Genomic DNA, 13,947 nt, shown 5'->3' with positions numbered 1-13,947 from the left:
AATTGACTTTTTTCCTCAAAATTGCATGTTTATATCTCACAATTATGACTTTTTTTCCACAGAATTGTCCGTTATATTTCACACCTGTGACTTTTTCTCAGAATTGTGGATTTATCTTGCAATTGTAACTTTTTCCTTAAAATTGCGCGTTTATATCTCACAATTGTGACTTTTCTTCAGAATTGCAAGTTTATATCTCACAATTGTGACTTTTTCCCTCAAAATTGTGCTTTATATCTCACAATTGTGACTTTTTCCCTCAAAATTGTGCTTTATATCTCACAATTGTGACTTTTTCCCTCAAAATTGTGAGTTTATCTTGCAGTTGTGACTTTTTTCTCAAAATTGTGCTTTATCTCGCAATTGGCTTTTTTTCTCAGAATTGTGATTTTTTTTTTTCCTCAAAATTGTTTATATCTCACAATTGTGACTTTTTCTCAGAAAAGCGAGTTTATATCTCACAATTGTGAGTTGTGACTTTTTCCCCTCAAAACCTTGCTTTATATCTCGCAATTGTTTTTTTTCTCAGAATTGAGTTTATATCTCACAATTGTGACTTTCTCAGAATTGCCCGTTTATATCTCACAATTGAGACTTTTTCCCTCAAAATTGTGCTTTATATCTCACAATTGAGACTTTTTCTTAAAATTGTGAGTTTATCTCGCAATTGTGACTTTCTTAAAATTGTGAGTTTATCTCGCAATTGACTTTTTCCTCATTGTGCGTTTATGTCTAGCAATTGCATCTTTTTTTCTCAGTATTGCAAGATTTTATAACTGTAAGTTTATATCTCACAATTGTGACTTTTCTTCAGAATTGCAAGTTTATATCTCGTAATTGTGACTTTTTCCCTCAAAATTGTGACTTTATCTTGCAATTGGGACTTTTTTTCCTCAAAATTGTGTTTATATCTCGCAAATAACTTTTTCCAATTTTTAAGTTTATATCTTACAATTGTGACTTTTTTTTTTTTACCTAGAATTGCTCATTTATATCTCGCCATTGCGACTTTTTCTCAGAATTGTGAGTTTAACATTGCAAGTTTGACTTCTTCAATTGTGCGTTTATATCTTGCACTTGCAACTTTTTTCCTCAGAATTGTGAGTTTTTAACTTGCAATTGAGTTTATATCTCAAAATTGTGAGGTTTTTTTTCTCTTCAAAATTGCATGTTTTTATCTTGGAATTGACTTTTTTCCTCAAAATTGCATGTTTATATCTCACAATTATGACTTTTTTTCCACAGAATTGTCCGTTATATTTCACACCTGTGACTTTTTCTCAGAATTGTGGATTTATCTTGCAATTGTAACTTTTTCCTTAAAATTGCGCGTTTATATCTCACAATTGTGACTTTTCTTCAGAATTGCAAGTTTATATCTCACAATTGTGACTTTTTCCCTCAAAATTGTGCTTTATATCTCACAATTGTGACTTTTTCCCTCAAAATTGTGCTTTATATCTCACAATTGTGACTTTTTCCCTCAAAATTGTGAGTTTATCTTGCAGTTGTGACTTTTTTCTCAAAATTGTGCTTTATCTCGCAATTGGCTTTTTTTCTCAGAATTGTGAGTTTTTATCTCACAATTGTGATTTTTTTTTTTCCTCAAAATTGTTTATATCTCACAATTGTGACTTTTTCTCAGAAAAGCGAGTTTATATCTCACAATTGTGAGTTGTGACTTTTTCCCCTCAAAACTGTGCTTTATATCTCGCAATTGTTTTTTTTCTCAGAATTGAGTTTATATCTCACAATTGTGACTTTTCTTCAGAATTGCAAGTTTATATCTCACAATTGTGACTTTTTCCCTCAAAATTGTGCTTTATATCTCACAATTGTGACTTTTTCCCTCAAAATTGTGAGTTTATCTTGCAGTTGTGACTTTTTTCTCAAAATTGTGCTTTATCTCGCAATTGGCTTTTTTTCTCAGAATTGTGATTTTTTTTTTTCCTCAAAATTGTTTATATCTCACAATTGTGACTTTTTCTCAGAAAAGCGAGTTTATATCTCACAATTGTGAGTTGTGACTTTTTCCCCTCAAAACCTTGCTTTATATCTCGCAATTGTTTTTTTTCTCAGAATTGAGTTTATATCTCACAATTGTGACTTTCTCAGAATTGCCCGTTTATATCTCACAATTGAGACTTTTTCCCTCAAAATTGTGCTTTATATCTCACAATTGAGACTTTTTCTTAAAATTGTGAGTTTATCTCGCAATTGTGACTTTCTTAAAATTGTGAGTTTATCTCGCAATTGACTTTTTCCTCATTGTGCGTTTATGTCTAGCAATTGCATCTTTTTTTCTCAGTATTGCAAGATTTTATAACTGTAAGTTTATATCTCACAATTGTGACTTTTCTTCAGAATTGCAAGTTTATATCTCGTAATTGTGACTTTTTCCCTCAAAATTGTGACTTTATCTTGCAATTGGGACTTTTTTTCCTCAAAATTGTGTTTATATCTCGCAAATAACTTTTTCCAATTTTTAAGTTTATATCTTACAATTGTGACTTTTTTTTTTACCTAGAATTGCTCATTTATATCTCGCCATTGCGACTTTTTCTCAGAATTGTGAGTTTAACATTGCAAGTTTGACTTCTTCAATTGTGCGTTTATATCTTGCACTTGCAACTTTTTTCCTCAGAATTGTGAGTTTTTAACTTGCAATTGAGTTTATATCTCAAAATTGTGAGGTTTTTTTTCTCTTCAAAATTGCATGTTTTTATCTTGGAATTGACTTTTTTCCTCAAAATTGCATGTTTATATCTCACAATTATGACTTTTTTTCCACAGAATTGTCCGTTATATCTCACACCTGTGACTTTTTCTCAGAATTGTGGATTTATCTTGCAATTGTAACTTTTTCCTTAAAATTGCGCGTTTATATCTCACAATTGTGACTTTTCTTCAGAATTGCAAGTTTATATCTCACAATTGTGACTTTTTCCCTCAAAATTGTGCTTTATATCTCACAATTGTGACTTTTTCCCTCAAAATTGTGCTTTATATCTCACAATTGTGACTTTTTCCCTCAAAATTGTGAGTTTATCTTGCAGTTGTGACTTTTTTCTCAAAATTGTGCTTTATCTCGCAATTGGCTTTTTTTTCTCAGAATTGTGAGTTTTTATCTCACAATTGTGATTTTTTTTTTCCTCAAAATTGTTTATATCTCACAATTGTGACTTTTTCTCAGAAAAGCGAGTTTATATCTCACAATTGTGAGTTGTGACTTTTTCCCCTCAAAACCTTGCTTTATATCTCGCAATTGTTTTTTTTCTCAGAATTGAGTTTATATCTCACAATTGTGACTTTTCTTCAGAATTGCAAGTTTATATCTCACAATTGTGACTTTTTCCCTCAAAATTGTGCTTTATATCTCACAATTGTGACTTTTTCCCTCAAAATTGTGAGTTTATCTTGCAGTTGTGACTTTTTTCTCAAAATTGTGCTTTATCTCGCAATTGGCTTTTTTTCTCAGAATTGTGATTTTTTTTTTCCTCAAAATTGTTTATATCTCACAATTGTGACTTTTTCTCAGAAAAGCGAGTTTATATCTCACAATTGTGAGTTGTGACTTTTTCCCCTCAAAACTGTGCTTTATATCTCGCAATTGTTTTTTTTCTCAGAATTGAGTTTATATCTCACAATTGTGACTTTTCTTCAGAATTGCAAGTTTATATCTCACAATTGTGACTTTTTCCCTCAAAATTGTGCTTTATATCTCACAATTGTGACTTTTTCCCTCAAAATTGTGAGTTTATCTTGCAGTTGTGACTTTTTTCTCAAAATTGTGCTTTATCTCGCAATTGGCTTTTTTTCTCAGAATTGTGATTTTTTTTTTCCTCAAAATTGTTTATATCTCACAATTGTGACTTTTTCTCAGAAAAGCGAGTTTATATCTCACAATTGTGAGTTGTGACTTTTTCCCCTCAAAACCTTGCTTTATATCTCGCAATTGTTTTTTTTCTCAGAATTGAGTTTATATCTCACAATTGTGACTTTCTCAGAATTGCCCGTTTATATCTCACAATTGAGACTTTTTCTTAAAATTGTGAGTTTATCTCGCAATTGTGACTTTCTTAAAATTGTGAGTTTATCTCGCAATTGACTTTTTCCTCATTGTGCGTTTATGTCTAGCAATTGCATCTTTTTTTCTCAGTATTGCAAGATTTTATAACTGTAAGTTTATATCTCACAATTGTGACTTTTCTTCAGAATTGCAAGTTTATATCTCGTAATTGTGACTTTTTCCCTCAAAATTGTGACTTTATCTTGCAATTGGGACTTTTTTTCCTCAAAATTGTGTTTATATCTCGCAAATAACTTTTTCCAATTTTTAAGTTTATATCTTACAATTGTGACTTTTTTTTTTACCTAGAATTGCTCATTTATATCTCGCCATTGCGACTTTTTCTCAGAATTGTGAGTTTAACATTGCAAGTTTGACTTCTTCAATTGTGCGTTTATATCTTGCACTTGCAACTTTTTTCCTCAGAATTGTGAGTTTTTAACTTGCAATTGAGTTTATATCTCAAAATTGTGAGGTTTTTTTTCTCTTCAAAATTGCATGTTTTTATCTTGGAATTGACTTTTTTCCTCAAAATTGCATGTTTATATCTCACAATTATGACTTTTTTTCCACAGAATTGTCCGTTATATTTCACACCTGTGACTTTTTCTCAGAATTGTGGATTTATCTTGCAATTGTAACTTTTTCCTTAAAATTGCGCGTTTATATCTCACAATTGTGACTTTTCTTCAGAATTGCAAGTTTATATCTCACAATTGTGACTTTTTCCCTCAAAATTGTGCTTTATATCTCACAATTGTGACTTTTTCCCTCAAAATTGTGCTTTATATCTCACAATTGTGACTTTTTCCCTCAAAATTGTGAGTTTATCTTGCAGTTGTGACTTTTTTCTCAAAATTGTGCTTTATCTCGCAATTGGCTTTTTTTCTCAGAATTGTGAGTTTTTATCTCACAATTGTGATTTTTTTTTTCCTCAAAATTGTTTATATCTCACAATTGTGACTTTTTCTCAGAAAAGCGAGTTTATATCTCACAATTGTGAGTTGTGACTTTTTCCCCTCAAAACTGTGCTTTATATCTCGCAATTGTTTTTTTTCTCAGAATTGAGTTTATATCTCACAATTGTGACTTTTCTTCAGAATTGCAAGTTTATATCTCACAATTGTGACTTTTTCCCTCAAAATTGTGCTTTATATCTCACAATTGAGACTTTTTCTTAAAATTGTGAGTTTATCTCGCAATTGTGACTTTCTTAAAATTGTGAGTTTATCTCGCAATTGACTTTTTCCTCATTGTGCGTTTATGTCTAGCAATTGCATCTTTTTTTCTCAGTATTGCAAGATTTTATAACTGTAAGTTTATATCTCACAATTGTGACTTTTCTTCAGAATTGCAAGTTTATATCTCGTAATTGTGACTTTTTCCCTCAAAATTGTGACTTTATCTTGCAATTGGGACTTTTTTTCCTCAAAATTGTGTTTATATCTCGCAAATAACTTTTTCCAATTTTTAAGTTTATATCTTACAATTGTGACTTTTTTTTTTACCTAGAATTGCTCATTTATATCTCGCCATTGCGACTTTTTCTCAGAATTGTGAGTTTAACATTGCAAGTTTGACTTCTTCAATTGTGCGTTTATATCTTGCACTTGCAACTTTTTTCCTCAGAATTGTGAGTTTTTAACTTGCAATTGAGTTTATATCTCAAAATTGTGAGGTTTTTTTTATCTTCAAAATTGCATGTTTTTATCTTGGAATTGACTTTTTTCCTCAAAATTGCATGTTTATATCTCACAATTATGACTTTTTTTCCACAGAATTGTCCGTTATATCTCACACCTGTGACTTTTTCTCAGAATTGTGGATTTATCTTGCAATTGTAACTTTTTCCTTAAAATTGCGCGTTTATATCTCGCAATTGGGACTTTTTTCCTCAAAACTGTTTTTATCTCGAAATTGTGACTTTTTCACAAAATTGCGTTTATATCTCGCAATTGCAACCTTTTTCCTCAGAACTGCGTGTTTTTATTTCACAATTGTGACCTTTTTTCAGAATAGTAAGTTAATATTTCACAGTTGTGACTTTTTCTCAAATTTGTGTTTAAGTCTCACAATTGACTTTTTTCTTCAGAGTTGTACATTTACAGTTGTGACCTTTTTTCCTCAGAATTGCGAGTTTATGTCACACAATTTACTTTTTTCCTCAGAATTGCAAGTTTATAGCACAATTTTTCCAATAAATACTATTATTTATACGGGAAAGCACTGTAAATCTGATGATTGATGCTTAATATTTCTGTTTATTGTGGCATTAGTCAACTGTTTGTTTTGATGAATAATACGAAGTACAAAGTATTGATTTGCTGCTTCCCGATTCTCAGATTTATATTGTTTTATTATATATGGCTGCTCTGTGGTTTTACTGACTGATATTGAGTGTCTTTTATACAAATGTACTGTATTTGGTTGAATTAACTTATACACTGTCTTGCTCCCAGCATTGATGGATGTTATGGGACTGGTTGTGTTTAACCAGGCTTGTGCTGTCAGGCGGGTCACAGGTACACATGAACCATATCTGTAACCCAGTACTGCTGCCTTTTGTCAGAATGATGGAGATTTTCTTTGAGTCATGGCTTTTTGTTAGATTTTTGCATTTTGACCAAAATGGCTAAATTCTAATTTAGTCAACATTTAGTCATAATTATTAATTGTATACAATTTTACTGACTACAAGGGCATGAACAAAGTGTTCGGAACACAGAAACTGATTGATATGGATGGAAAAGGAAGGAAGACTTCATGTCTCTGTACATTGTCTAATTGTGTGTGTGTCTTACGAAGATGTGCTGAGTGATTCTATGTAGTCCATTAGTGATTTCTTCTAACACACAGCAGCTGAAATAAAGAAGGATCAGGTGCTTAAAGCATCAGTGGAGGTGTGGAGAGAAAGAGAGAGAGAGGAATAGAGAGCTGCATTTGATCTCTGTGATAAAGCTCGCTGTCAGCGCCGCTGCATTGTCTGATGGAGCACAGCTGCATGTGTGTGCCTTGCATGGACGATGAGACACTCTTACTCATGCTTGGTCCCAACTCTGTCACAGCGCTTGACCATCGATTAGTGCTCATTCACACAGTTAACTAGGTAGTTGAGTCATGTTACTGATTGCACACAGCAGGCTAATTTCCTCTAACAAGTAGATAATAAAATGGGGCAATCTTGCTTTTCGCAATACCTAAAGTTTTGTGGATAGTTCACTTAAAAAACTAAATGTAATCATTTACTCCCCTTCATGTTGTTCCAAACCTATATGAGTTTCTTTCTTCTGTTGAACATGAAAGAAAATATTTTGAAGAATGTGGGTGACAAAACAGTTGACAGTAGCCACTGAATTTTTACCCCCATACTATGGAAGTCAATGGGGACTAACAACTGTTTGGTTATTAACATTATTCAAATTGATTTCTGTTGTATTCAACAAAAGAAAAAAAAAAATCATACCGGTTTGGAACAACATGAGGGTGCGTAAATGATGACATACTTTCCATTTTAGGGTCAGCTATCCCTTTTACAGCATATAGGCCTACATTTTTTCACATTATTTAATCAACCTGATCTCATGATGAAAACATTTCCGGTGGAAACTTTTCCCAAGATACGAAATACAAGTTTATATCTTGACTTTTTTTCCCTCAGAATTACGTGTTCATGTTTTACAGTTGTGATTTTTTTTTTTTTCTCAAAATTATCCATTAATATCTGGCAATTGTGATAATTTTTGTCAGGATTGTGTGTTTATATCTCGCAGTTGTAACTTTTTTCCTCCGAATTGCAAGATTATATCTCACAATTGTGAATTTTTCTCAGAATTGAATTTATATCTTGCAATTGACTTTTTTTCTCAGAATTGCAAATTTATACCTCACAATTGTGACTTTTTCCCTCAAAATTGACCGTTTATATCTTGCAATTGACTTTTTTCCCTCAGAATTGTGAGATGAAATCTCAGAATTCTGAGTTTTTTCCTCAAAATTATCTGTTTATATCTTGCAGTTGTGACTATTTTCCTCAGAATTACATTTATATCTCGCAATTGACTTTTTTTCCTCAGAATTGCGGTATAAAATCTCACAATTATGATTTTTTTCCTCCGAATTGAAAGATTATATCTCACAATTGTGAATTTTTCTCAGAATTGAATTTATATCTCGCAATTGTGACTTTTTGGAATTGAGTTTGTCTCACAGTTGTGACTTTTATCCTCGAAATTGCATTTATGTTTAGCAAATACACGTTTTTCTCAGAATTGCAAATTTATATCTTGCAATTGCGACTTTTTTTCTCAAAATTGTCCGTTTATATCTCGCAATTGTGACTTTTTTCCTCAGAATTGCGAGATTAAACCTCACAATTGTGACTTTTTCCTCAGAATTGCAAATTTATACCTCACAATTGTGACTTTTTCCTCAAAAGTGACCGTTTATATCTTGCAATTGACTGTTTTTCCTCAGAATCATACATTTATATCTCGCAATTGACTTTTTTCCTCAGAATTGCGAGATTATATCTTGCAATTGTGACTTTTTCTTCCTCTCAGAATTACATTTATGTCTTGCAATTGACTTTTTTTCCTCAGAATTGTGAGATGAAATCTCAGAATTCTGAGTTTTTTTCCTTAAAATTGTCTGTTTATATCTTGCAATTGTGAATTTTTTTTCCTTAGAATTGCGGGATTAAATCTCACAACTACATGTACCCAATTTGTGTCAGCTCCAGTGGCGCAATCGGTCAGCGCTCGGTACTTATAAGGCAGTACGTAGCAGAGCAATGCCGAGGTTGTGAGTTCGAGCCTCACCTGGAGCAAGGTTTTAGAAAGCAAGAGACATTTCAGGACAAGAGTTCATTGCTTAACATAAAAGTTTAGCAGAAATTTAAATGGCTGCAATCAGAAGAAAGACCATGACATTGTTTGAATGATCGTTCTAACTAAAGACTGTGGTGTTTGAGAATGTACCTTACTGTTATCAGTTCCAGTAGCGCAATCAGTCAGCGCGGTGTGTTTATAAAGCAGTATGCAGCAGAGCAATGTTGAGGTTGTGAGTTCGATCCTCACCTCGAGCAAGTTTTTCGAAAGCAAGAGACATTTCAGTAGCACAAGAGTTCATTGCTTAACATAAAAGATGGGTAGAAAATCAAATGGCTGCAATCAGAAGACAGACCATGGCATCTTTTGAAAGATCGTTCTAACTAAAGACTGTGGTGTTTGAGAATGTACCCAATTGTTTTCAGCTCCAGTGACGCAATTGGTCAGCGCGCGGTACTTAGAAGTCAGTACGCAGCAGAGCGATGTCGAGGTTGTGAGTTCGAGCCTCACCTGGAGTAAAGTTTTAGAAAGCAAGAGACATTTCAGTGGTACAGGAGTTTATGGCTTACAGTTTTTTACAATCGTTTTTGCACTAATAACTGAACCTTAATGTCATTTTTCAGAACTCTAGATACAAAACTCAAAACAGTCATTATTTGTAATACAGGCTGTCCAGTGTTCAAAACTTTGCATATTGCGTTCATATCTTTAAAGAAGCCTTGCATTAGCAGAAGAATTGTTTCAAAAAACGAATTTATAATGAAATATTATAGGAACATTACTTTAGATCACCCATACACAAGTTACCCATAGTTTCAATGTGTTTTTGCTAGTACAATCATTAAATATAGTTGTACAAAATATGTGATTCAGGTTTCATTTTTTTTACTTTAGACTGAGAACAGTTCAGACACAGTGGTATTATTGAAATACTGTAATGTGGAATTTACTGATAAAATAAATCTCAGCATAGGTTTTCTAAAGGAAAAATTTAGATTTAAAGTTTTAGCTGTTTTTTTTTTTCAGCAGGGTACAGAATACAGTTTACAGTATACTGTACCCTGCTGAAAAAAAAACCTGCTAAAACCAGCCTAGGCTGGTTGGCTGGTCTTAGCTGGTTTTAGCTGGTTTCCCAGCCTGACCAGACAGAAAAGTGGCCAATACCCCTCTAAAACCAGCCTGCTGACCAGCTATGACCAGCTAAAATCAGCCAAACAGCCTGGGCTGGTTTTGGATGTATGTTTGTTTTTCAGCAGGGCTAATTTGTGTAGCAACGTACTTTATACATTCTTTTTTTTTTTTTTACCAGGGTAGCCATTAACTCATTAAAACCACAAAAGCAATAACATAAAAATGACATCTTGCATTCAGTAATGTTGAATATGAAAATGTGTTCTGTAAAAGAGGTACATGGGGCCATAGAAACCATATCTGATAAAGAATGAAATATGACATCCATAGATACACGGTAAAAAAAAAAAAAATACTGGAGAGGTACAATTTTGTTCCTGGGCAACAAAACATAAAGGTACCTTTAAAGGTACACAACGGGTCCTTATTGTACAATTATGTACCCAAAAAATTGTACCCTTGGTAACACCCCAGTGACAGCTACTTGTACCCTAAAAGGTATAGTTTTGTTCCCGTTTTTTCTGAGAGTGTAGTGTAGTCCACTTGGGTCATATTCTGTGGTAACTGGTGTCAAATGATCTATCCTGAAACATGCACTATTTTCCATAAAAGCTATGCTTCAAGGGTAATGCAACAGTTACTTATCATTTTAAGAAGATGTATCAACTGATAGTTCAATCTTTGTAATGAAATGAATGCACACTCATCTCAGATGTAATGTGTGAGTTGCATTTTGAAATAGTAATACTTTGATGTTAAGTTGTGTCATTTTGAACAGTTGATTTAAGTTCAATGAACAAGTGATCTTTGGCTTATATGTATTGTATCCAAGCATTTGAAAAATGTGTTAAGTGGTTTGAAAAATGTGCATTTTGATCACTGGTTGTGAATTATGTGTCTAGAGTTTTGAAAAATGACATCACGGTTCTGTTATTAGTGCAAAAACGATTGTAAAAAAACTGTAACATAAAAGATGGTTTGAAAGTCAGATGGGTTTAATCAGTTAAAAAAATGTGCATGGACTATTTTGAAAGATCGTTCTAACTAAAGACTGTGGTGTTTGAGAATGTACCCAATTTGTGTCAGCTCCAGTGGTGCATGCGGTCAGCGCACGGTACTTATAAGGCAGTACGCAGCAGAGCGATGTCGAGGTTGTGAGTTCGAGCCTCAGCTGGAGTAATGTTTTAGAAAGCAAGAGACATTTCAGGACAAGAGTTCATTGCTTAACATGAAAGATTAGCAGAAATTTAAATGGCTCCAATCAGAAGAAAGACCATGGCATCTTTTGAAAGATCGTTCTAAATAAAGACTGTGGTGTTTGAGAATCTTCCCAATTGTTTTCAGCTCCAGTGACGCAATCGGTCTCCGCGCGGTACTTATAAGACAGTACGAAGCAGAGCAATGCCGAGGTTGTGAGTTCGAGCTTCACCTGTAGCATGTTTTTCGAAAGCAAGAGACACTTCAGTAGCACAAGAGCTGATTGCTTAACATAAAAGATTAGTAGAAATTGAAATGGCTGCAATCAGAATAAAGACCATGTCATCTTTTGAAAGATCGTTCTAACTAAAGACTGTGGTGTTTGAGAATCTTCCCAAATGTAATAAGCTCCAGTAGCGCAATCAGTCAGCGCGCGGTACTTATAAGTCAGTACGCAGCAGAGCGATGTCGAGGTTGTGAGTTCGAGCCTCACCTGGAGTAAGGTTTTAGAAAGCAAGAGACATTTCAGAGGTACAGGAGTTCATGGCTTAACATAAAAGATGGTTTGAAAGTCAGATGGGTTTAATCAGTTAAAAAAATGTGCATGGACTATTTTGAAAAATCGTTCTAACTAAAGACTGTGGTGTTTGAGAATGTACAGTATGACTTTTCTCCTCAGAATTGTGAGATGAAATCTCAGAATTCTGAGTTTTTTCCTCAAAATTATCTGTTTATATCTTGCAGTTGTGACTATTTTCCTCAGAATTACATTTATATCGCGCAATTGACTTTTTTCCTTCAGAATTGCGGGATTAAATCTCACAATTATGACTTTTTTCCTCAGAATTGCTAGTTTATATCCCGCACTTGTGACTTTTTTTCTTAATTGTGAGATATAAACTCAAAATTCTGAGAAAAAAAAAAAGAGTCAGAATTGTGAGTTTGTCACAATTCTGACCTTATTTCTCGCAATTATTTGTATCTCCCAATTCTGAGAATGAAAGTCAGAATTGAGAGCTTGTATCATGTGATTATGAGAAAAATTCTGAGAATAAAACAGAATAAAAAGTCGAAATGATCCGTGGCCAAAATGGGTTTCTATAGTTTATTTTTAAAGAATGTGTAAAGGAAATTCTCAAAGTGTATGTAAAGGATAGTTTGCCATATAAAAGAGTTAAAAAAAACTTTTCATTTTCATATGTATATGTATATTCTTGAATCGTCTTTAGACGATTCGTTTTCTTCTCTTTTCCACTTTTTTTTTTTTAACCATCCTAGTTGGATGGTGTTTTTTGTTTTATTCCACTGTCCTGCATCTCGTTTTAAAATGCAAAAATATGCTGTTTGAATTGCCCCTTAGGCCTTTGTATCACAACTTAAACTGCTGCTGAAGCATCACAGCTTATCTTTGGATAAAATAGTCTGACAAAAATTTCTCTTGACCCTTCGACCCCTCCAAAACACATCTGATTGAGATCAGCCCAAACCCTGACTCTTTATTTATTTTTTAACCTTTTGCACTTGTTTGTGTTTTTAGCACATTGCGGTTCATATTCTGTTTATGTGGCCAGCCTTTTTATAGCTGAACTGTTGTGTCTCTTAAGTGTTTCCTATTTATGTTAAGGCTACTTTTGGTTGACTGGGATGCCTGTAACAAGGCAATAATTTACAGGTAGTTGGAAAGGTGGCATCCTTTTGACAGTGCTATTTTGACTTTCACTATGTGCGTCTTTATGTCAACATTAGTGGATGCTTTCTGGCCCTGCATAGACAGTAAAGCAACTGACATGTTCAAGGCCCAGAAAGGTAGTAAGGACATTGTTAAAATAGTCCATGTGACATCAGTTGCTCAACTGCAATGATATGAAGCTATGAGAATACTTTTTGTGCGCAAAGAAAACAAAAATAACAACTTTATTCAACAATTTCTTCTTTTTCATGTTAGTTAAGACACCTCTGCCAATTTAAACACATAGGATTTGGTCAAAAACCTTGGAAGCTACCTGTCTACTGCCTAAAAGTGCAACAGGATTCCAATAAAATTAGCATGCCTATATGCCACTACAAAGCCCAGTATATCCGGCATTAAAATGTTCAGTAATGACAACTGGTTGTACACAATCTACTTTGAATATGAGCGCCACATTTTCCCTATATTGTACTTTATGAGTCATAAAAGCCTGATGCATCAAATATGATTCTCCACAAAAACAAAACTTCATGCATATGCATCTTGAATGCATTATTTCTTTGCCAAAAGCAGTAATCTTAGAAAGCAGCACAATGTTTCTGCCAACATTTTGCATCAGAGTAGTCTAGGCAGCTTAATAGCTTTTGGAACAAAGTTCTGAAGTCTGTGAATTTGTCTAAAGTCAAGTCATCACCTTTAATTGTGAAAAAAATAAAAAAAAACAGACGAAACCAGCGGGCAGTTAGAGGGTGTCTGTGTGCGCCTCACCCCTGGATTCCCCATCCCTCTCGAGAGCCTCCATCTGGGCTTGTGCAGCTTCAGAGGAAACGTTTGGATTGATGTTGTCCGACAGAAGGGTCAAACCGACAGCCTCAAGCTCATGTCGGATATTAATAAATAATTTAATTAATTAAATAAGTAAACAAGACAGGTTTCCTCTGTATTGATGCTGAGATTTGCACTGTTTGCACAGTTTTGCGGTTCTCACCATGCAGTATGTGCCATTTCAAAGTCACACTGAAATATCTCATATA

At 33.6% G+C, this 13,947-nt stretch overlaps 2 non-coding genes across 2 annotated transcripts; both read left to right on the top strand.

The window, feature by feature from the left end:
• Positions 1-8,800: 8,800 nt before the first annotated feature.
• On the top strand, positions 8,801-8,894 carry trnai-uau (transfer RNA isoleucine (anticodon UAU)). The gene is made up of 2 exons: positions 8,801-8,838; positions 8,859-8,894. It is a non-coding gene; the product is annotated as a tRNA-Ile (tRNA).
• A 2,736-nt stretch (positions 8,895-11,630) lies between these two features.
• trnai-uau (transfer RNA isoleucine (anticodon UAU)) lies at positions 11,631-11,724 on the top strand. The gene is made up of 2 exons: positions 11,631-11,668; positions 11,689-11,724. It is a non-coding gene; the product is annotated as a tRNA-Ile (tRNA).
• Positions 11,725-13,947: the final 2,223 nt, after the last annotated feature.

The sequence above is a fragment of the Garra rufa genome, chromosome 1 (assembly GCF_049309525.1).
Source record: "Garra rufa chromosome 1, GarRuf1.0, whole genome shotgun sequence".
Taxonomy (NCBI): Eukaryota; Metazoa; Chordata; class Actinopteri; order Cypriniformes; family Cyprinidae; genus Garra; species Garra rufa.
This window is presented reverse-complemented; position numbering and strand designations above follow the sequence as displayed.